Genomic DNA, 24,010 nt, shown 5'->3' with positions numbered 1-24,010 from the left:
TAATTGAGAGTGATTTCCATAGGCTGACTTTCTCTCCTCCCCAGTGGTCAGCTCTTACTATAGCCATCAAAAAGATTTCTCCATATTTTCATGAGGGTGAAAATAAATTTCTCCTCCAGGGGATTAGGCACACATACTGCAGAAATTTTCTCATGTGTGATAGTATGACTATTCTGCAATAAGTCTATTTCAATATGGAGGAAGTAATTTTCTCTTCTCAAAGGAGGAAATCACCCATTTCTTAACAGTAGCCAGCTCCTGAATGGCTTACAAAGAGTATTTTCTATCACTTTTGATATATTTGTTTTACTTAGTTTCCTACTATTTCCTAATAGGTGCCTAGGAGCCAAACAGCAGCCACTACAACTGTTTTTGAGTGTCCACCTCATGTAAAGTTCTGGTGTCAGCCAGGCTTACGGAATTCTGAAAAAGTAGGTACAATAGTTACCATTATATGAGTGAAAAAACGTAAGTTCAGAGATGTGAAGTAGCTTGTGTGGGGGTCACATGAGTAGTAAATAAGTAACCCGGAATATGGAGCCAGATGATTTTGGTACCAAGATCACAATGCAACCCTCCCTGCCTTTGAAAGAAATTTCATATTACTGCATAAAAGGTTTTCTCTTGAAGCAAGTAATTATAATAATCCTTAAAACTAAGGGATTCCATCATAGTACGTTCAGAGTACATGTAAAAGAAAAAATGATTTTTTTAAAATGTGAACTATCCTCTGGGCATAAATATAAGCCTTCTTAGGCTCAGAGATCATTAACAAGAATTTATGTCAAACACAATATTTTAAAAACATGAAACAATTGGTCCAGCTTTTAAGCTATTTCAAGCTCACATATTAACTAAGTGGTAAAGAGTATACAACCAACTTAATGAATCCATAATACAGATATTAACAGAATCCATAATACAGATATTAGCTCCTGCCTGTAGCTTACACATTGAGCTGGTTTAGTTTTGTGGTTTGTTTTCTAAAATACGATGATCCTTAATTTCAACTCTTTCTATTTTTGCTTGTTATTTGGAAAAACTTTTGGCAAGATCCTGAAAATTATACTATTTATCACTAAGATTCCTCTAATTTCTGTGAAAAATCACCTCACCTTATTTCCACAACTCCAGTCCAACTTAATCTGTGACTTCTCCACTGTTAAAGTTATCAATGAAGGTGAGACAAGAGTAGAAGTGATTAGAAGAACCAGAATGAGCTTTCTCAAATAAGGTGATAATGCAATAAAGGCAGAAATCTGCTTAGATTTGTAAAAATATTTGAGATGAGAGGAGACAAGCTGTCATGTGTATAGGGAGAAAAACCGGAAGCTCTCATGTGTACAGGGAGAAAAATCGGAAGAATATTTAAATAAAAATGTATCCTTTATACAACGTAGCGAAAAGTGAATAGGTTGTAATGTATATTTTAATGAATCACAGCTACTCAATGTCTATGATGTTTCTGAATAGTATCCTAGTTTGCATTCTGCTGTTTAAGACACTAGTGTACCATTAACGCCTATGTTAGTAAAATTAACTTCAGTAAGTAGTTGTCTAATGGTCTCAAAAAGACATTGCAGGTTACAAATGTGGTTTGTAAACATTACGCATTTTCCAAGTATTTAGCAAATGCTATTTTTTTCAGCAGTCTTACGAAATATACTTATTATCAAATGGCCATATCAGAGCTCCTGTGTGTTAAAGGGAAATGTAAGATAAATAGCTAACATAATTCTTATTGATGAATTCATGTAGGTTATTTCCTTTACCTTCCTGCTTTTCTTGAACTTGAGTTCTTTGTGAAGATTGATGGAGGATATAATAACAGCAGATGATCCTTACTTGAGAACATGCATGTGTGCCCAAACACGCTATTCATCAAAACATGACGTATATTTTATCCCATTATCTAATCAACAGAAGAGGATAATATTATAGCTGATTTTTGTTCTATCTCTCTGCATATATTTATTAATAACAAAATTTTATTCATTTTAAATATCTAAATATAATTGGTGTTCACATTTCCCTTGAAAAAAGTCTTTAAGATTGCTAAAGAAAAATTTACAAGCTGCCATATTGTATGGCATGTAGGCAGCATGAAGACCTTCAATTGAGATATTAAAAATCAAGCCTTGACTCAACCAATAACAGGATTCATGACACTTTTACAGCTTTCAGAGTCTAACTCAGTTGACATAGATCCTCATAATCTCCTCATCATCTTCTACATTTTGAAAACCATCATATGCCAGTGACCTGTGGAATTCATCACTGAAGTAGAAGATAAGGTTATGTCACCAATAATGGTTCACTGGAAAAGGTCAGGTTTTAGGAGAGACTTAGTGACTGACTTCCATAATAGAGTGAGCAATGTTGGATGACTTGTACGTAAAAGAAATCCTAAATAGCTTATACAGGATTGGCTTGTCCTTCAAATCCTAAGGGTTAATGTTGTCAGCTGTCTAAGTTTGGTTAAGAAATATGCATAGTCATCTTCCGCCAGTAATATAAGCATATAAAAAACTGCTTCAAGCAATTTTTACAACAAGTATTGCATGATTTAGCATCCCTCCTGTAAATAAATTAATCTAATAAAGAGCAAGCCTTGTTTTTATTCAGAGAGAAGGTAAATTTTGTTATAAAATGAGAGGTACCTTTTTTTTATTAACACAGGAATACGGACCAATAAATGGAAAAATCTGCATGGTAACACTGAAACTATAGTAAAGCAGGCATACAGGTGAAATAAATCTAATCACTTTGTTTAATCAAAATGTGAAATGTTTTCTACATCTCATGTACCCCATACATATATACACCTATTATGTAGCCATACAAATTTAAAATTTAAAAAACCAAAAGAATAAAAAAGAAATATTTTGGTTTTTGCTAAAGAATATTTAGAACTTGTAAATATGTTGTAATAACACTCTAGGAAGCTATCTTTCATTTACTCAGGAAACAGGTAAGTATGAGTGAAAAGAAAAATCTTGATACTCTCAAACATATAATTTATCTGGATTTATTATTTAGTTGTGTGAAAAGGGAATAGTTACAAACTATTTCAATTCACAACGATGGTGAACATATTTGTAGTCTTCAGTAGTTTAAAAAACCAATGCATAAACATGTTTTAACACAATTTTTTTTGAAATGAAAGCAATTATGGTAAAAATGACATAATATAGAAATACATGTCCACAATTCCTAAGGAGTAACAATAGAACAATGTTTTTCAAACTGCAGTACATGATCCATTAAGCATGCATGAAATAGATCTAACGGTATATGGCCAGATACTTGAGTTATTTTTTAATGGTAGAGTGTAGAATAAATACTAGAATATGTCAGAGGACATTACACACAGCAAGATAAGAATCATTTAATAGAATCTCCACTTCAAATTATATTCATATACAAATAGATATACTTTCATATATATAAATATATACATATACACTTTCATACACACACGTGTCAGCGTGTTTGTGTTCACTAGATTCTAATATTAAATACATATATTTCTTTCTACAGGCCTTGGTCAAAACAGTTTCAAGCTGTTTCAATAGTATAAAAATCCAGCCTTCATTACCAAACTAAAATCACATACTGTATTTTCCTTCAGAAAGTTGTCTTAAAACTCACTGATGCCAATTAGCTCTACAGGCAGATCACACTGCTTCTATAACCACTACAGAAGCATCACATGATCTACAAAAAAAAATGTGAGGTGCTGGTATCACTCTGGGTTCCAAGCAGAGTTCCCAGTTTGCTCTAGTTTCCTCATGCTTTCTCCTTCACTTTTTCATCATAGTAAGGCATATACGATTTAAAAGTCTGGCTGATCTATAGGAAGCATTTCAGAATCATTTTACATAGGTTTTTGTATCTTCATCTGCCTTGGTCAAATGTCATCAAAGCTTCTTTGATATATTGACCAGAAATTAATTTTAGAGAAGCACAATAGATTTACAGCCCCTATTTGCAAAGGCAATAAACTATGAGGTCCAGAAAAACAGTGATTAACAAGGTGGCTGCATATGGTAAGTGAAGGGCCAAAGGTGTTTGATTTTGGTAGGCACTGGCTTGGAACAAGTAAAATAGAGACAATCTCAATGAACTTTTTGAACTTTTGAGTGTTAGAGAAAGAAGTAAATGAGTAAGTAAATTAACGAATAAGTTATCATAGTGGGAGAAAATGATTGTGGGGAGGGAATGAAATACCCTAGCACTACTCCCGAGATAGTGCTTTGAGGAAAAAAAAATTAAAACATGTTCAGGTTTTGTTCTTATAAGCAATTAGAAGGAGACATCTGGCTTCCTTACCAAGACTTCTGTTCCTGCCCCCTATAATAGAAATTGTACTCCTTCCTGCGGGCCCAGAATTGTAATCAGACCACCTTCATTTTATATAGACCCCAAGAGAGTACTAACAACCTCTGATTGCTGATAGCCTGGGAAGAATTCAAACCACTAATCCATTGTTTGTAAGTACTTTATTCTCATCCCAATGCCATAAACAATCTAATTCTCTAAAAGCTGACACGTAATACCTAGTATGAAGAGAAGAACTTATGTTTAGTAGCAACCTGAGGAAAAATAAGTACATAAAATCAACAAAGAAGCATCAGTGTGGTTCATTGGAGATCTGGGACTGCATATCTGGATATAATATTGGATAAATTGAGAAAATTAGGGCAATCATGGATCAAAAGTTACAACACAGCATTTTTGTGCGTTGCAGAGACCCTTCAGGGAAACCCAGGTTCCGCAGCACGTTCATTTATCAAAGGGATAATGACCCGAAAACATTCTTCTGGAGACAGTGTGGAAACTATTTCCTTTATAAAGGAAAGGCACCTGTGGAACTAATTAGGATGAAGTACTTCTTTCAGAGTATGCGCTATAATCCTGTTGAGTGAATAAAAGATTTACAAGACTGTAGTTCATAATGATAGAGAACTCAAATGACAGTTGATGGTGGTCTGTGGTATGAAAACAAGATTTGGAGAGATTCAGACTAATATTCGCTGAAGTAGTCATGAGAAAAAAAATAGCAATTGTACCCAAGAATAATTTAAATAATGCAAGTCTTTCTAGTTCCAAGTTTAATTAACAAGTACTCCAAAGTGGAGTATCACCAAAATGAACATCTTACTTATAGAAACATGGGAAAGTTCTGAAAAAATGGGTTCCTCCAGGAAGTAAGCAAGGTACTTATAATAAGAGGGCACTTTATTATTTTATACTGTTTAGTTTTGTACTCATTGCTTTTTTATGCATCTGCACATATTACTTTCTAAGTTATAAATAATATTTGCAAGGAAATAGTGTTTCTCATTATATTCAAGAATATAAGATATTTAATCATTTTCTTCTTCATCCAAGATACAGAACATTGGTGGATACTGCTCAACTTTATGTGTATAAGTAAAAGCCTGTATAAAGGAATGATTCTTGACAGTTGTTATCATTTCATTATCAGGTGAACAATAATGCATGAATTTAATAGCGCAGCCCAACTGCCAAGGCTTATCATACCTATGCATAACAGAGAGAGGAAATATAGTGGAATATTAGAACTATAGCCTGAAAAAATTCAGAAACCTCAGATCTAGTGGAATATAATTTATGTGCATTTTTCTTTTTTGTTACTCCTATGAGAAAGCCTCAGATTTTTTTCATTTAACCAATGTATTTTTATTTAACAGCACTTCTCTAAGAAACTTTTGTTCACTTAACAAATATATATTGCCCATCTCACACATTCCAGACAGTATTTTAGGGACTGGATGTACATCAGGGACCTCAACAGACAAAACATGACAATTAAAGTGATTACATAGATGGTTCATGGTATGGGAAAAATATACATACATATCATACGTGATACAAAAAATAGTGCTGATTCAGAAATCCCAAGTGCCAGGGGTTTCACTATTTCACAAAATAGAATGCAGTGGTGTATTTCTAAATGTCTGCATAAATCCAACTATAATGATACCTCCACCCTATCAGTGTTATGCTGACATATTTGTTACATTGTATATATTTGAACTCCTTTCCATCATGACTTCATATCTTTGATCAATATCATTTGAATTTTTTAAAAATATACTTTAAGTTCTGGGATACATGTGCAGAACATGGAGGTTTGTTACATAGGTATACACGTGCCATGGTGGTTTGCTGCACCCATCAACCCATCATCTACATTAGGTATTTCTCCTAATGCTATCCCTTCCCTAGCCCCCCACCCACTGATAGGCCCCAGTGTGTGATGTTCCCCTCCCTGTGTCCATGTGTTCTCATTGTTCAACTCCCACTTATGAGTGAAAACATGTGGTGTTTGGTTTTCCGTTCCTGTGTTAGTTTGCTGAGAATGGTGATTTCCAGCTTCATCCAAATCCCTGCAAAGAACATGAACTCATCCATTTTTATGGCTGCATAGTATTCCACGGTGTATATGTGCCACATTTTCTCTATCCAGTCTATCATTGATGGGCATTTGTGTTGGTTCCCAAGTCTTTGCTATTGTCAACAGTGTTGCAATAAACATACATGTGCAAGTGTCTTTATATTAGAATGATTTATAATACTTTGGGTATATAGCCAGTAATGGGATGGTGGGGCCATTACCCTCAGATTTTTTAAAAAAACAATCTGTTTATCAACCTAGCATAATCTACATTCTCTCCTGACAAAGCTTTAAGGAAAGCGTATTTCCACATACTTTGTTAAAGTTGTAAGTTTTCTGAAATGTACATTTGTTTCTATTTCTGCCTTTCTGGCCTCAATTCATCTTTGATAATAAAAACTTTACAGAGGGCCAGGCACGGTGGCTCACGCCTGTAATCCCAGCACTTTGGGAGGTCTAGGTGGGTGGATCACCTGAGGTCAGGGGTTTGAGGCCAGCCTGACCAACATGGTGAAACCCCACCTCTACTAGAAATACAAAATTAGCCGGGCGTGGTGGCACATGCCTGTAATCCCAGCTACTCGGGAGGCTGAGGCAGGAGAATCACTTGAACCTGGGAGGAAGAGGTTGCAGTGAGCCGAAATTGTGCCATTACACTCCAGCCTGGGTGTCAAAAGTGAAACTCCATCTCAAACAAAACAAAACAAACAAAAAACCCCCCCCCACACACACACAAAACTTTGCAGAGTTATCAATGACCTCCTTATAGTTAAATATAATAGACAACTTTTATCTTTTATCATATATTGACCCATCAGTATCATTTCAAATTTTTGGTTATTTACACTCTACCTCTTGCAACAATTTCTTTTCCTGGTTTTTGTGATAACTCTCCCTCCCGTTCTTTCTAATTCTAGGGACTTCTTGGTTTCCCATGTCTTTAATGTTGAGGTTCCTTAGTTTTCTCTTCTGGGCCCTTTTCTTTTTCATCCTATAGTCTCTTTCTGGATTATAACATGAACTCTGTGACTTAATTTGCCACCTATGTACTGAAAATTCCAAATCTGTATATCTAGGCCAAATCTTTTTTTAACTTATTTTTTTCCTGTTCTTTCTTATAATGGTCTTTCTTTTCATTTCTATTTGGATATCCCACAGATCATTCAAACTCAACATATCTCAAACTTGCCTCAAGGGACTTTTTTCAAATTAAATCCTTTCCTTGTAGTCCCATTTTCAGGGAATGGAACTGGTAGCCACTATATGGCTACACAGTTGCCCAAGCTAGAATTAGGGTGCTTATTGAGTCCTTTTCCCCATTCATGATAGCCAATCAATTACTAGAACCTACCTATTCTATGACATCTACTTTTCTCTGTTATGATTGCCACATCTTTATGTCTGAAATGAATGCATAGTCTTCTTTCTGCTTTCTCTGCTGCTCTCTATAAACCATTCTCCACACAGCAGCCAGAGTAATTCACACACACACACACACACACACACACACACACACACACATAATATAATCTTGGTACTTTACTACTTAAAATTAAATAAGAGCTTCCTTTTTTTTTCTTTTTCTTTTTGGAGGAAGTCAACGTCTTTATGATGACTTGGCATGCTATTATGCCTTACCACCTTATTCCACTATTACCTGCAATTCAACATAATACTCCAGGCACTCAGAACATTCTGTTCCTCAATTATACCACGTTTCTATTCACACTTCAGAATTTTCCATAGGAGTTTTCTCTGAAACATTCATCTTTAACCTCTTAGATGCCTGGCTTCTATATATCACTTAGATTTCATCTAAGATATTATTCCCACTAAGAAGTCTTCCCTGACGTCTATCACTGCACTCAAACCTTGGTTTACTGTCATTCATCTATGTTTCATAATAAATAACATTTTGTTGAACTTATCCTGTATTACAATTCTCTCTGTACTTGTCTCTTAGCTTCATGAGTGCAAAGATTGTGTCTGTTTCTATGCCATTTTATTTCTATCTTCTACTGTACTGACTAGCACAGATTTAGAGTTCAATAAATAATTTAAATTGCACATATAAATAAAGGAATCATTATCAATCCTATAGAAGTTTTATTTTTAAAAATCCAAGGTTCTTTGGTTACTCTTACAAGAATTTCACTTATAATATCTGGCTTTATTCAATCTCTTTCAGTCGTGTTTCAGAACACAATATTAGAATACGCTTGCTATCTTCTGATAAACTTTTCACTCAGTGGACACTGTCGGAATCATCAAAAATCCTCAAGACAATTACTCAAGAACTGTTTTACCCCAGTGTATATCCTCATAAGTATACATCAGGAGTTTATGTACTGCTTTAAAAAGGCAGAATAATGCTGGGAATGAAAGATTATCTTGAAAAAGCTAAAAGTTCTTTACTAAGTTATGTTAGGGAAGCCCGACATCCAAGTGATAGACCCATTAGCAATACATCCATTTTTGCTATTTTTATAGAACATTGTTAAGTGCTATGCTAATAGACAAAAGTAGAAAATCAGAACATATGTTGTGAAATTAGCTGGAAGCTATAAAAGCAACATTTCTGTAGGAAGATTTCTGGTTCAAAAACAGTTTTCTTACATTTTAGCATACAAGAAAAAATTCAATAACATGGTCCTGAAATCAAACAGAATTAAGCTACATCATATCCTCATCTGAGTTGTGCAAAGGCAGGGTAACAAAAGAGCTAGATAAAATGCTATAAGTAAACACTGAGTTTTCTTCAATACATTCTGCTACACCACCTACTGTGAAATAAAAGTTGAAGACATGGAACCTGGACATGATGGGGTAGGAAAGTAAGAGGAAATACTCAGAACTCTAGACACCAGTCACATCAGCTACAACTATTTAGATAAAAGGATACGTTCTATAGCCATTGAGAATTGCAAAGACAATAGACATGTGGCATGTATTTTCAATCACTTTAGAGTATAAATGTCAACTATAGCAAAATCTTCGTTAAATATAAAAGACAAGTGTATATAAATAATGCCAGAGTTAGGAGATGAGACGGGGTTAGAATGAAAGCCTCTAAAGAGAAGTCCTCATACTGTAAAATACCCCGCACACCACTTATACTAGGTTAAAAGAAACAAAACAAAACAAAACAAAAAACAGAAGTTTCTTCCCTAAATAAAATATAAGAAGAAAACTTAAACACCTCACATTACCAGTCCACCAATATAAGGGTTAGCTTCTTGCCTGTTTACCATAAAGAGACTAATAATCAAATCTGTCTATATCTACAGTGCTTCTAGGAAATGTTTACTTACCTCACTTCTAATCATAAAAGGTGAGCAATGATTAGTGAATATTTGAGGAAATCAAGCAATGGGAATGACAGGGAGGAAGCCTAAACTAGGCAAATAAAAAAGTTAACTTCCAAAGAGATGAAAACACCCTTTAAAGAATAGAATAAAAGTTAGTCTCCCCTTGTATATTTAGAGAAGATACGCAGAGTCTGCAGACATAAAACAAAAAGAGGATTCAACAAAAATGGAGCCATACAAGAATAAGACAGGGCTCTTAGAAAGGGGAAATGAATTTTTTCAAAATAAAAATTCAATAGAAGAAATAAAGCTAAAATTTTATAAAATAATTTTAAAATAAACCAATTATATTAAAAATATAAAGTAAATAAGAGAAAACATTTAATGCAGGGGATCAAACAGAGAGGTCCCAGTAACTGATAAATCACAGTTTAAGTATGAGAGAATAAGGGGAGGGATGGATGTAGTAGAAAATTATCAAATAAATATTAGAAGATAATTTCCCTAAGTAAGGGATTTAACTTTTCGGTTAATAGGGTCCATCAAGTGCCCAGCAAAAAGAATGAACAAAATCCACATCTACATACACCTTGTAAAAATTAACATCAAGCTCAAAGGTGACACCACAAATATTTTTAAAGAGAAACAAATAGGTCACCAATGAAGTAAACAGGAATCAAACTAGATTCCAGCAACATTAGATGTATAAAAACAAGTAAGACAAAACTTTCAAAGTGATGCACTACAAAAATAATTTCTATGTAAAGTGAAACTATCAATTGAGTATGAGGACTGAATAAAGACATTTTTAGATAGGCAAAGAATCAGAAAGTTTTCCACTTCTGTTTCCTTTCTCACTAAGTTAATCCCCCCACCTACAAATAATTATATCACTATCTTCAGTTCATCAACTGATGCCTTTACAATTTCAAACAGCATAGCTAAACCTTCATTTTGAATTTCATGAATCATAGACAATATGCACTGAATCCCCATTTTATAGAATAAGAAATGATATTAATGTTCCTACCCTCTCTCTTCACCTTATTTTTTGCACTACCCAAGTCACAAAGCCTTAAATATACCTTTATGTTTACATGGATTAGTTCCAAACTTTCAAATCTAATAAATGTTATTATTACAATAATGACACAAATATAATTTGTTGCAACCTTGAGTCATATACTAGGATTATATTTCATCCCCCATATATTTTGTAGCCCCTATGCCTCTATAAGGAAAATACCTTTAGTGCCAATTTAGAATGAATTCTCCTTTTTAGCACTCTACAAATGCCTTTATAATGTTCTCTATTGTGTACAAGCTGTAAAACATTCTTTATATCTTATAGATTCCCTATATACTGTTTCCTAGAGTGTTCTGTCCACTGACCTCTAGGTCAGCAGTACAGCTATCATAGTGGGATTGCATGTCACTGTGCTTATGTATTTATCATCCTTGGTACATCCTGTTTTTTACCCAAGTACATCTTCAATTAACTTCTTAAGAAAGTGTGATTGTGGGAGAGAGGGTTGGGTGCCAAGAGCAGAGAAAAGGTTGATGGTGTGAATGAACTAAACCCTTCAGTGTTATAGCAGGAATAGATACGTAACATACAAGTTGATTTAGAAAAAAACGTGTCAATGTGTCATATTAAAATATGCACCAAAGGAGCTAAACACAGAAGCAGAAGTAGTTGTCACTAGGGAATAATGTCTAAGAGGAGGGAGGAGTTTGACAACAAGAACACTTGCTTTTCAAAAGAACTTGCCGTCAGTCATTAGCTCTGTTCACCAAACATTCCCTGTTCTCTGACCCCTGAGAACACGGCAGGGCTGCACTTTCTGGCCCTGCTTAAGATTTCATGGACCCATGAAAGGAGCCACTGCCAAAGACTTGTTACTGAAAATGACATGTGTCACTTCCAGGTGGAGGGTTTAAGAGCCAACGCATAATGCACAACCTTCTTTTTCTGAAGGCTAAGTTGCATCTGGCCCCTCCTATGACCACAAAAAAGGCAAAACACATAGTGGGCCTCTTTGGATTTTGGAGTCAACATATTCCTCACTTGGATGTGTTACTCTGGCCCATTTACTGAGTGACCTGAAAAGCTGCTAGTTTTGAGTGGGGCCCAGCAAAAGAGAAGGCTCTGTAGCAGATCCAGGCAGCTGTGCAAGCTGCTCTGCCACATGAACCACATGACCTAGCATATTCAACAGTGCTTGAAGTGGCAGTGGCAGACAGGGATGCGGGTTGGAGCCTTTGAATGGTCCCTATAAGGGAATCTCAGCACAGGCCTTTAGGGTTTGGGAGTAAAGCCCTGCCATCCTCTGCAGATGACTACCCTTCTTTTGAGAAACAGCTCTTGGCCCGCTACTGGGCCTTCGTAGAAACTGAACACTTAACCAGAAATCACCAAATTACCATGTGGTCTGAGCTGCCCATCATAAACTGGGTCTTATCTAACCCAGTAAGCCATTATAAAGTTGCCCCACTCAACAGCACTCTATCATTGAGTAGAAGTTTTATATATATATATATATATATATATATATATGATGGAGCCCAAACAGATCCTGAAAGCACAAGTGAGTTGCATAAAGAGGTGACCCAAATGTACATATCCCCACTCCTACTACACTGCCTTCTTTCTCCCCACCAGCACCTATGGCCTAATAGAGAGTTTCCTACTATCAGATGACAGAGGAAGAAAAGAGCTAGGTATGATTTACAGACGGTCTGCACAATAAGCAGGTACCACCCAAAAGTGGACAAATGTAGCACTACAGGACGTCTGTGGGACACCCTTGAAAGACAGTGGTGAAGGAAATCCTCCCAGTGGGCAGAACTTCAGACAGTTCATCTGATGTTCACTTTTCTTGTAAGGAGGTATGGTCAGATGTGTGATTATATACTAATTCAGGGGCTGTGGCTGATGGTTTGTCCAGAAGGTTAGGGACTTGGAAGAAACATGATTGGAAAATTGGTGACAAGGAAATTTGGGGAAGATGTGTGTGGACAGGACTTTCTGAATGAGAAAAAAAAAAAAAAAAAAACATGAAGATATTTGTGCTCCATGTGAATGTTCACCAAAGGGTGACCCTAGCAGAGGAATATTTTCATAATTACTGAATAGCATGACCTATTCTGTGGATTCCAGATGGCTTCTTTCCACAATTACCTAGGGTTGAAGGTTAGGCATGGGCTTCACATATGGACTTCTACTCACAAAGGCCAACTGGCTAGAGCCATCAATGACAGCCTAATCTCCCAGCAGTGGAGACCAACTATGAGTCCCTGACATGACACCACTTCCTCAAGTGACCAGCCAGTTACCTAGTGGTAGGTTAAATGTATTACACTGCTTTCATTATGGAAGAGGCAGCATTTTGTCCTTATTGAAATATACATTTACCCTGGATTTAGATTTGCCTTCTCTGCGCACAACGTTTCTACCAAAGCTATCATCCAATGACTTACACAATGCCTTACTCACTGTTATGATATTCCATACAGCATTGTCTCTGCTCAAGGAACTCACGTCACAGCAAAAGAAGTGCAGCAATGAGCCCATGCTCAAGGAATTCACTAGTTTTATATGTTTCCCCCCACCCTGAAGCAGCTGGTTTCATAGAATGGTGGAATGGTCTTCCAAAGATTTCATTACAGTGACAGCTAGCTGGCAATACCTTGCAGGGATGGGGCAAGGTTCTCCAGAAGGCTGTATGCGGTCTGAATCAGCATCCAATATATGGTGCTGTTTCTCCCAGGATTCATAGGTCCGGGAACCAAGGGTGGAAACAGAAGTAGTACCAGTCACTATTACACCACTTACAACATTTTTGCTTCCCATTTCCACAGCTTTATCCTTTGCTGGCCTAGAAGTCTTAGTTTCAGGGAAAGAAATGCTTCCCCTAGGTGACACAACAATTATTCCATTGACCTGGAAGCTAATACTGCCACACAGCCACTTTGAACTCTTTATGCCTTTGAATCAACAAAGAAGGGAGTTACTGTGCTAGTTGTGCTGACTGATCCTGGCTACCAAATGAAAACTGGAGTGCAACTCCACAATGGAGGTAAGAAAGAGGATGTCTGGAATATAGGAGATCCTTTAGGGCATCTCTTGATATTACTATGTCCTGTGCCTAAATTGAATGAAAGAGTACACCAACTCAATCCAAGCAGCACTACAAATAGTCCAGACCCTTCAGGAATGAAAGTTTGAGTCACTCCACCAGTAAAGAACCACAGCTAGCTGAGGTGCTTGCTGAAGGCAAAGGGAATACAGAATGCATAGTAGAACAAAGTAGCCATAAATACCAGCTACAATTATATAATCAGTTACAGAAATTAGGGTTGTAATTGTTATGAGTAGTTCTTCCCTATTTTATTATAAATATATTTACACACACACACACACACACACACACACACACTAAGCAAAATACCTTTTTTTCTTCCCTTCTTGTCATGTAACGTAAGATGTACTGACTTCATATCACAGTATTTAAGTTATGGAATATCAAGGAGAAAAGTTAACATTACTCAAGGACTTTACCTCCTTGTCTGTGGGAGCAATTAGTGTATTCTCAGTTTGTGTGCAGGAGACTTGTATAATAGTTGGAATTATAACCTAGTTATTGCTTTTATTTGGAGATTAAGTGTGACTTAAGGAGATACATATGGATGTCAAGTTGACAACACGTGGATTTGTGATCATTAATTTTATTTGTCAACCTGACTGAGCCATGAGGTGCCCAGACATTTGGTTAAACATTCTTTTGTGTGTGTCTTTGAGAGTGTTTCTGGGTGAGACTAACAGTGAACTGGTGGACTCAGTAACACAGATTACCTTCTCCAATGTATGTGGGTCTCATCCAATCCACTGTAGGCCTGAAGAGAAGAACAAATGTTGAGTAAGGGAGAAGTCACTCTTTTTGCCTGCCTTCAAACTAGGACATTGGTCTTCTGTTGCTTTTGGTCTCAGACTCAAGACTGGAAATTACACCATTGGCTCTCTTGTTTCTCAGGCCTTTGGACTCAGATTATAACAACAGTTCTCCTGAGTCTCTAACTTGCTGGCTTCAGATGTTAGGACATGTCAGCCTCTACAATCATGTGAGCCAATTACTTATAATAAATTTATCTCTCTCTCTACACACACACACACACACACACACTCGTGCACACACATATCCCCTACTCTTGGCTTTGATTATCTGGAGAGTCCTGACTAATACATCATGAAAAGACAGCTAGCTATTATTCAACATTTTTATACAGAGTAAAGCATTAAGTAATTAAAACCATTAAGATAAAGTAGGAATTACATTTCTGCTATGCTAGTTAATGTAAGGTATTGGTTCTCCAACTTCAGTGAGTTTGGAGTAGAGGCCATGTTGGCCTGTTAACAAGTACATGAAGATATTCCAATTTAGATAGTCCTTAAACACACTGAGAATACTGCCTTAATATCTTACTATTCACTCATCAAAACTGAAAAGATTATTTACTTTTTCCCCCCAGATATTGATGAGCGATTAACTCTCAGTGAACAAAGGTGAAGAAATGGAAGCTGGGAGCTGGGAGTAAGTCAAAGAAAACGGAACATCACAATTAAAATAGAATTAAATCCTCATTAGCAGGGAAGACTAACCATCTCCAGAATAGACTGTGATTAAGAGGTAGCAGAACCTAAGAGTTATGCCTGATCACCTCTTGGAAGAACTCAGTAGCTGGTGAGACATCTACTGGATCAGTTGTCAGCTTCCCATCCTCACAGACACCAGAAGGGAAGACGGGAATCATCAGAAAAGGATTCACTAAGCCAGTCAAGTTTTCTAAGGCTCCCACCCACCCAAAAAGCACAATCCAAGAGGCAACTTGGTTTATACTTTCTAACTTCACGGGGGACCACTCCCTGATGCTGTGCTTTGCTGTGTAAAACTTCTGAGACTGAGGTTTCTCTTTTGTTTTATCACATGACTGCAAACGAGTTAATACGTCTTAGACAGTGAGAGCTGACTTGATGACAGTGAATGTTTTCTCAGTTCTATCAAAATTCATCTGTGCATGCCCTTGCCTGTATTTAAATCATGAGCCCTATTTCAATGTAAAAAATACTATGACCATTTGATCTTCTGTTTTTCCTACTTATTTTAACAACAGAAAACCAAAGGCTTGCAATGGTTATTGAATAAACAATAATGAAATGTAAGCCAACTATTAAAAATGTATAAATCCATTATTAAAGGTGGGTCTCGTTCATCAAAAGTAAGTCAACATCTTATGGTCACTGTTTACACTAGTTTGATCCTCTCACTCTAGATGTGGTGTCTGATAATCTGAGCAGCCTAGATACAATTCTCCTTGCATTTTTTCTTCTTTTTTACATATTACTAAGGCTCAGAGCACTGTCGATAGTCCTGCCACTTATGATCTGATATCTGAATTTAGTAGGGAATAATACGGGTGTTTGGCTGAGAGACAGAACGCACACTACTTAATAAGTGAGTTCTGTTACACGGCTGCATCACAAAGCAAAACTTATCATGTAGCCATGCAAAAAGGAATGTTGTATTTAGTGCAGGATATTTTTCACAACATCAAAAGTGCCCTCATATGTTAACAAATTTCCTTGAGCAAACAGTTTTTTCCATATTAGGAACGCTATATTTCATAGCTCATTATCTTTCCACTTTACTTTTATGTAAAGAAGGTCAGCACCAAATTTGAAGTCTGTTCCAACTCACTGTCTTCTGATTTGTATCCTTGTGGACTAACCATATGCCTGAAATATCTGTTTTTTTTCTACTCTTATTTCCCTTTACTCTATATTTTTAATCTATCCATTTTCATTCTGTTAAATTGTATGTGTTTTTGAAACGGGCACTCTCAGCATGCCCTGTGATTGGGGGAGAGTGGTATTATTCTCTGTAAGTTATTAGTGCTTTTGTTCCCTTCAGTGTTTGCAAAGAACAAAACAGCTGCTTACTAATAAAAGTAGTGATAGTTAAGGAAATTTGAATTTATTTATTAATCGATTAAAAGCATGAATCAAGGCATTATGTTGAATGTTGCAGGGGGTGGGGAGCTCCACCAGAGTTGGGCAGGTGTGAGGAAAGGAAATGTGAAAACTGATTTAAAACTTAAGTTTTAGGTAGAAGCCAACTTGGATTTGAATCTGGGCTCTGCCACTTCATATTGGTGTGGCCTTGGGTAATTACTGTCTTAACCTTAATTTCCCACTTCTTTGTGTCCTTTAGACATTTAAGTTGAGATAAAGAAATTAGAAAACTTAGTAGGGAATAGGTTTTCCATTCATTTTAGTTGATTCTTACTATTATAGCTCCTGCCCTAAAAAGCGTAAGATTTAGAGAGCAATAATTCATGTATACAAGAGTATAGTTTAAGGGGATATGTAATAATTGCCACGAAACCAGCATAAGCAAAGTGCCATGGGGAGAAGGGAGACAGAAAGAAATGATTGAAGACAGAGACCCAGCTGGGGCCAGTTTGAAGAAAAGCCCCTAATGATTTGAATGAAGGGCAAGCTAATGAATTTGATAATATATAGTAAAGGTACATCAAGAATCCGAGTAGAAGGGCAAATTGAACGTGATTTATAATTTCAAGATAAAGTGAAAACACTATTAAGAAGAAACGAATAATGAGGACACTTACTTGCAAAAGAATCTATCTGAAAAGTAATATGCTGTTTATGTGGCCACCAATTAGGATATGAAACTACATTATACTTCTTTTAAAATAGCTAGCATTTGCTGTGGAATTAATATGTGCCAGAAGACTGTTAGACACATAACAAACCTGCCAGGTAAGCATTATCCCCATTTTCCTGATCAGGAATAAGACTGAATAAGCTTAAGTACTTGGATTAAAATCACTTAGCAAATGGTGGCACGAAGATGTGTTCTGGCTAAAAAGCCCATGTTCCAAAGCCTTTCTTTTCTTTTCTTGAGTCAGGGTCTCATTGTGTGGCCCATGCTGGAGTGCAGTGGCACAATCACGGCTCACTGCAGCCTCCACCTCCTAGGCTCAAGCAATCTTCTCACCTCAGCCTCTTAAGTAGCTGAGACTATAGGCACGCACCACAAGGTCTGGTTAATTTTTGTGTTTTTAGTAGAGACGGGGTTTTGCCATGTTGGCCAGGCTGATCTTGAACTTCTGAGCTCAAGAGACTTGCCTGCCTGAACCTCCCAAAGTGCTGGGATTATAGGCATGTGCCACCGAGCCCGGCCCCAAAACCTTTCTACGTGATCAACCTTGCTTCTATACATAATTGTATCTTAAGGATATTTTTTGATGATGGTGTCAAACATGTCGTTTGGTCATTCATTTTCATGGAGAGTGGGTCTGTCATATAGGATTTCACAACCTTCCTCTGAGAGAGCCATGGGAGAACTTGAATAAATAAGATTACGGGCTTTATTTTCCAGAAGAACCAAGTGATCCTAAGACCTGCCACATCTCAGAGAATGGAGAGTTGCCTGCATACTCATGGGGTAATAAATAACTCAATTATTTTCTGTGTTTTTCCAGTCATAACAGCTTATAACAGTGTTAATTGCTATGAAATCTCTGTTAAACTGGGCATGCAACTCTGTAGAATTCTGAGGAATTAAAAATCCTTTAATTTGAGAAAAATTATGAAGAAAACAATCTATAAGTAAAGGGGATAAGTAAACACCTTCCAATATTTGCTTTTATAAATTTTCTAATACAGATTTAATTGAAGTATAACAGTTTTGTGTGGGTTATCCAATAATAACTAAGCTCTAATCAGAAACTGAAAATAATGTAAGGTTGTTCTAAAGATTAAATCTAATAATTACCATTATGCTAGAATAAACAATGGTATGATTGCCAAAATAGCATTTCCAAGTAACTACAGGAAAGGACCATGGGACTTATTCTGGTCAGTGAATCAAGAATACGCATGCAAAATTAATCAGCTGGAGGCCACAGCATTTCATTTTTAATGCAAGATCCCTAGAGTTCTCTTTCCCTCTATCACACTGTTGGCAGTCTTTAGAATATGGTTGCTCCATCAACTTGGGTTCAGGAGTAAGGAGATATCGAGAAGAACTTTCAGCCAACCTGCAATAAACATGGAGTATCAGAGAGAATAAATATTTGTAGCTGTGAGTCACTAAGGTTTTGTGATTATGACTGTGGCATAACCTATACCAACAATGTCCAATACAAATAAAATGTGAGCCACATATGTAATTTTAAATTTTTAAGTGGCCGACCTTAGAAATAAAAAAGAAACAAATGTAACCAGTTACATTTCAAGTGTTCAGTAGCCACACATTACTAGTGACTACTCTATCGGACTTTGCTTATTATGATGAAACAGACAATTTATAGTATCTCCTTAATCATGAAGATTTCTTCAAGAAACACACATATACAAGTAAGACAAGTGGCTTAGAAATAGGAAGGAGTTGGTAAATTCTGGTTTGCTTTAAGATGACTATGGGTTACCCTAGTGGATGTGTTCACTAGGCTATACAAAAATACAAAATAAAGAAGGCATAGAACATTAGGAATATGAAGGTAATTACAATTATCCTTTATCCTTTACATTTCCAATCCTGGAAAATAGCTATACCTTGAAATAGCCACAATTTGGCCTAAGAGACCAAATAATATATATGGTTTTCTTTAACAGATGTATCTCAAAGAGATGGCATCAAATATCTACCATTCTCTAGGGTCCTGGAACTGAAAGATGTATATAACAAATGAAGAGAGACTTTTAAACATATCTAAAGCAATCAAGAGTGAAAGAAAGACAAGAACAGAGTAAAAGCTCTGGGATTTTAACAAGAAATGATTATTAGTGACATTTGGAAGTATAGCTTTGGCGAATTCATGAGTTAAGAGGCCAAATTAAAGGAAATTCAAAGGAAATCTAGTGAAGAGGAAATTGAAGCAATGAGTGAAAGGCAATAGTAATAGTTGGAGTTGAAATGCACTTCTATAAAATAGAATTCCACTTTGGCTGAAGAGCCCAGGGAAACTTAATAAGAGAAAACAGCCATTTGTGGGTCTGCATAAAGCTAATAATGAAATGCAGGATTTTACAAGGAGATGAGTGGCATGAGGGCAAAAAAGAGCAGAGGACTTAGAAAAGGATCAAATATCCTCGCTGGAGGCTTAAAAGAATCAAATGTAAGGTAGAACTTTAGACTGGCTGCCAATCAAAGGTGAAATCTTTGATCTGTTGAGAATTACATGTTTAAATAATTGGTTACCTTAACTTTGAATATAAAGCATGAGATTTATAGGTAGTCAAAAGTTTAGCTGGAATAAAGAATATGAGAACTTGACTGACTAATAACATGATTTCCACAGAAGTGTGTGTGTGTGTATTTCACACAGGTAAAAATAAATACAATTTTTAAGAAAAATAAAAGTGAATAAAAATCAAGTTCATCACATGTGCTAGAAATAGCTTTCAAAAGGAATGAAAATCTAAATAGAAGTAAAGATTTTTTTCTAAAAATTGAATATTATAAAGGTTTCTTGTACTTTTAAACATCCTAGAGAATAAGCAATAATATAAAATTAAAAAAAATTGCAATGTCCATCATGGCACCATGCTATTTTGCTTATACACTATTTTTCTACATTTATACTAAACTTCAAAGTTCTTGAAAAATCCAGGTCTCCAAGTGCTATGCCTCTATATATTTTCACCAATTTTCTTGGCATCAAAGTATTTGAGGAAATAATAGCAATAAAAAGGTAAAATAAAATAGTTACCTAGATTTGTGTGCTTAAGCATAAAATTTATGGAGTGCATGTTAGTTTAAAGAAAAGTAAGTGTCACAATACACAGCCATATATTTTTTCTAATAGAGTAATTGTATATTCTAAAAATGAAGAGCAGAGTAGGTCAAAGACTAGCAAAAATGACAGCGAGAATTTTAGAAGAAAGAAAGATTTTAAAAGCTTCAAAAAATGGTAGAACTGGAAAATTATGCCAATTAAAGCAAAGCCCAAGAAAACCCAAAATACTTTTAAAAACTTATTTTAAAAAATGAGCATCGAACAGTAAAAATAATTTTAACTAAAACAAAGAGCATTTAAATATAATTATAAACTAAATGACAAAAGAAAAATGATGACGTATAAAGAGTCTAGAAAGTAATTATTTAAACTCTGTTTTCAGACTTAAAAGAGCAGGCATTTGCTTGGCATCAAATCAGATTTTTTAGTAGAAAGGTGAAAAATTAAAGAACCATCAGATTAACACTTTAAATAACAACTCAATAACGTTTTCTCTGCTGATAGAAGACCAATGCCAACAGCTTTCAATAAAAAGTGCTAAATTAAGTAAATACGATGAAAATTTTTAATTCACTCATATGGTTAAATATCTGTAAGTAATTTAACTAAACTCACCTCAGAAAATTACCCTCACAAATAGCTTTTATGTTTGAGGGTGATATCTACTACTTTCCAACAGAAAATATTTCTCCCCTAGGTGAGTTTAACTTCTGTTTCATTCATCCACACCCTCCCTCTTCCAGGATGACAACACATAGAACTCATCAGTGTCCTTTATTCCTTCCCTCATTCACCAAAGGGGGATCATAATACCTACCTCAGAGTCACAGTGGGAATGAAAACAAGGCTGGTGCAACTAGGCACACAGAAAGTGCCCCATAAGGTCGGGCTTGGTGGCTCACACCTGTAATCCCAGCACTTTGGGAGGCCGAGACAGCAGGATCATTTGAGGTCAGGAGTTCAAAACTAGCCTGGCCAACATGGTGAAACCTCGTCTCTACTAAAAACACAAAAATTAGCCAGGCACGTTGGTGTGTAACTGTACCAGCTACTCAGGAGACTGAGGCAGGATAACTGCTTGAACCCAGGATGCGGGGGTTGCAGTAAGCCGAGATCACGCCACTGCACTCCAGCCTGGGTGACAGAGTAAGACTCCATCTAAAAAAAAAAAAAAAAGGAAAAGAAAGCGTTCCATAAGTTAGGAACATGGGAGTTGGGGAATTACCTAGTCCAGTTCTACACCACTGATACCTGACCACTCCACCCAGGGCTAGAGGCCGGTCAACCCAACCAGCCAACTCCACCACAGCTAATACCCAGCCGCACGCACATCCTGAAAGGTATCCTCCCCTTCTCTACACAAAGTAGCAACATTACTGCATTGAAGAACAGGTTAGCCACAAAGCTGTCTTTATTGGGTGGAACAAAGAGGTTCCATCCCAAAACCATTCCTACTGAGAGCTGAGGGTCAGGCATTTCCCACGGCATTCAGCTGCACTGTGGCCTAGAGATAGATGGACAAACGGTGTGGATCTGAACTAAGAGTCACAAGCCCCTAGGACAGAGATGTGATAAACAGATCACGTTCTTGCCGATCTAGGGCATGGAGTTGGTGCAGCCTCTTCAACCCCAGCGAAGATCTCAGTGCATTTAACCAGGAGCCCCCACTGTCACCCCCTTAAGTCTGGTGCTTGTTCTCTTCATCGGAGTATTCATGGGCAAGCCAGGTGGCCCAGATCTGCCCATCTGTGTCACCCCTTCACCCCGAACAGGGCTGCCCAGCCCATCACATGAAACAACAGAGAGCACCTCACAGTAAACAAGTGTCAAGTACGTACTCACCTGCTTTTGCGCTGCTGGCTCTTACCCGCAAGTGCCACCTACTGGCCGGTAGGTCAAACCACACAATGCAATATAAAACCTGCCAACAGAAGAGCACACGACCATAGAAGCCAAGCCAAAAGGCCCCTAACTAACATACTGTACAGTCACGCCCTCAAGGTGGGGTGCGGAATAAATAAAATAAAGATAGATTTTTAAAGTTCCATCCAAACAAAAGCAACTTCAAAAGCAAGAAGTGTCAGCTTCCCTAGATGAGAAGGATCCGGCATAAGAATTCTGGTACCATGTAAAATCTGAATGCTGTGAAACCATCAAAGGATCACACCAGCTCTCTAGCAATGGACCCTAACCAAAATGAAAATTCGGAAATTACATAAAAATTCAAAGTATAGATTGTAAGAAAATTCAATGAGATCAAAGAAAAGGTTGAAAACCAACACACAGAAACCCTAAAAGCAACCCAGGAAATGAAGGAAGAGATAGATGTCTTAAAAACAAAAACAAACAGAACGTTTGGAAATGAAAAATCCACTCAAATGAGTTCAAAATACAGTTGAAAGCTTTAAGAGTAGACTAGACCAAGCAGAAGAAATCATTTCAGAGCTCGAAGATTGGTCTTTCAAATTAACCCAGTTAGACAAAAGTAAAGAGAAAATATTTTTTTAAAAAATAAACAAAGCCTTGGAGAAATATGGAATTATGTAAAGTGACCAAACCTATGAATTACAGTTACTCCCGAGAGAGAAGAAGAAAAACTAAGAAATGTGGAAAACATATTTGAAGGAATAATGCAGGAAAATTTCCCTGATCTTGCCAGAGATGCAGAAATACAGATACAATAAACTGAGAAAACAACTGGATGATACTATACAAGATGAATATAATCAAGGTATATAGTTATAAAGCTATGCAAGGTCAATGCAAAATAACAAATACTAAAAGCAGCTAGAGAGAAACATCAAATCCCCTATAAAAGGAATCTCATCAGACTGACTGCAAACATCTCAGCCAGAAGACACTGAGACCTATTTTTAGCCTCCTTAAAGAAACAATTTTTTCAGTCAAGAGTTTTATATCCTGCCAGACTAAGCTTCATAAATGAAAGGGAAATAAAGTCATTTCCAGACAAGCAAACACTAAGGGAATTCATCATCACTACCTTGAACCTACAAGATATGCTCAAAGGTGTTCTAAACATGGAAATGAAAGGACAATACTCACCGTCATAAAAGGACATGTAAGTACAAAGCTCATAGAAGATCCTATAAAGCAATTACACAATTGAGACTTCAAAGCAACTAGCTAACAACACTATTATAGGAATAAAACCTCGCATATCAATATTAACCTTGAACATAAATGACCTAAATGCTCTATGTAAAAGATGGAGTGGCAAATTGGATTTAAAAAAACTAAAGCAACATCAACAACAACAAAAACAAGACCTAACCATCTGCTGCCTTCAAGAGATTCACCTAATGCCTAAAGACACCTACAGATTCAAAATAAAGGAAACTACCCACCTAACAGAGGGTTAATAACCAGAATATATAAGGAGCTCAAACAACTCTATAGGAAAAGAAATCTAATAATATAATTTGAAAATGGGGCCGGG

At 36.5% G+C, this 24,010-nt stretch overlaps 1 protein-coding gene across 6 annotated transcripts in view; it reads right to left on the bottom strand.

Annotated features, from left to right (window-relative positions):
• NLGN1 (neuroligin 1) overlaps positions 1-24,010 on the bottom strand; it is an 886,466-nt gene that overhangs the window by 731,000 nt on the left and 131,456 nt on the right. The window lies entirely within an intron of this gene.

Source organism: Pongo abelii, chromosome 2 (genome assembly GCF_028885655.2).
Source record: "Pongo abelii isolate AG06213 chromosome 2, NHGRI_mPonAbe1-v2.0_pri, whole genome shotgun sequence".
Classification (NCBI taxonomy): domain Eukaryota; kingdom Metazoa; phylum Chordata; class Mammalia; order Primates; family Hominidae; genus Pongo; species Pongo abelii.
This window is presented reverse-complemented; position numbering and strand designations above follow the sequence as displayed.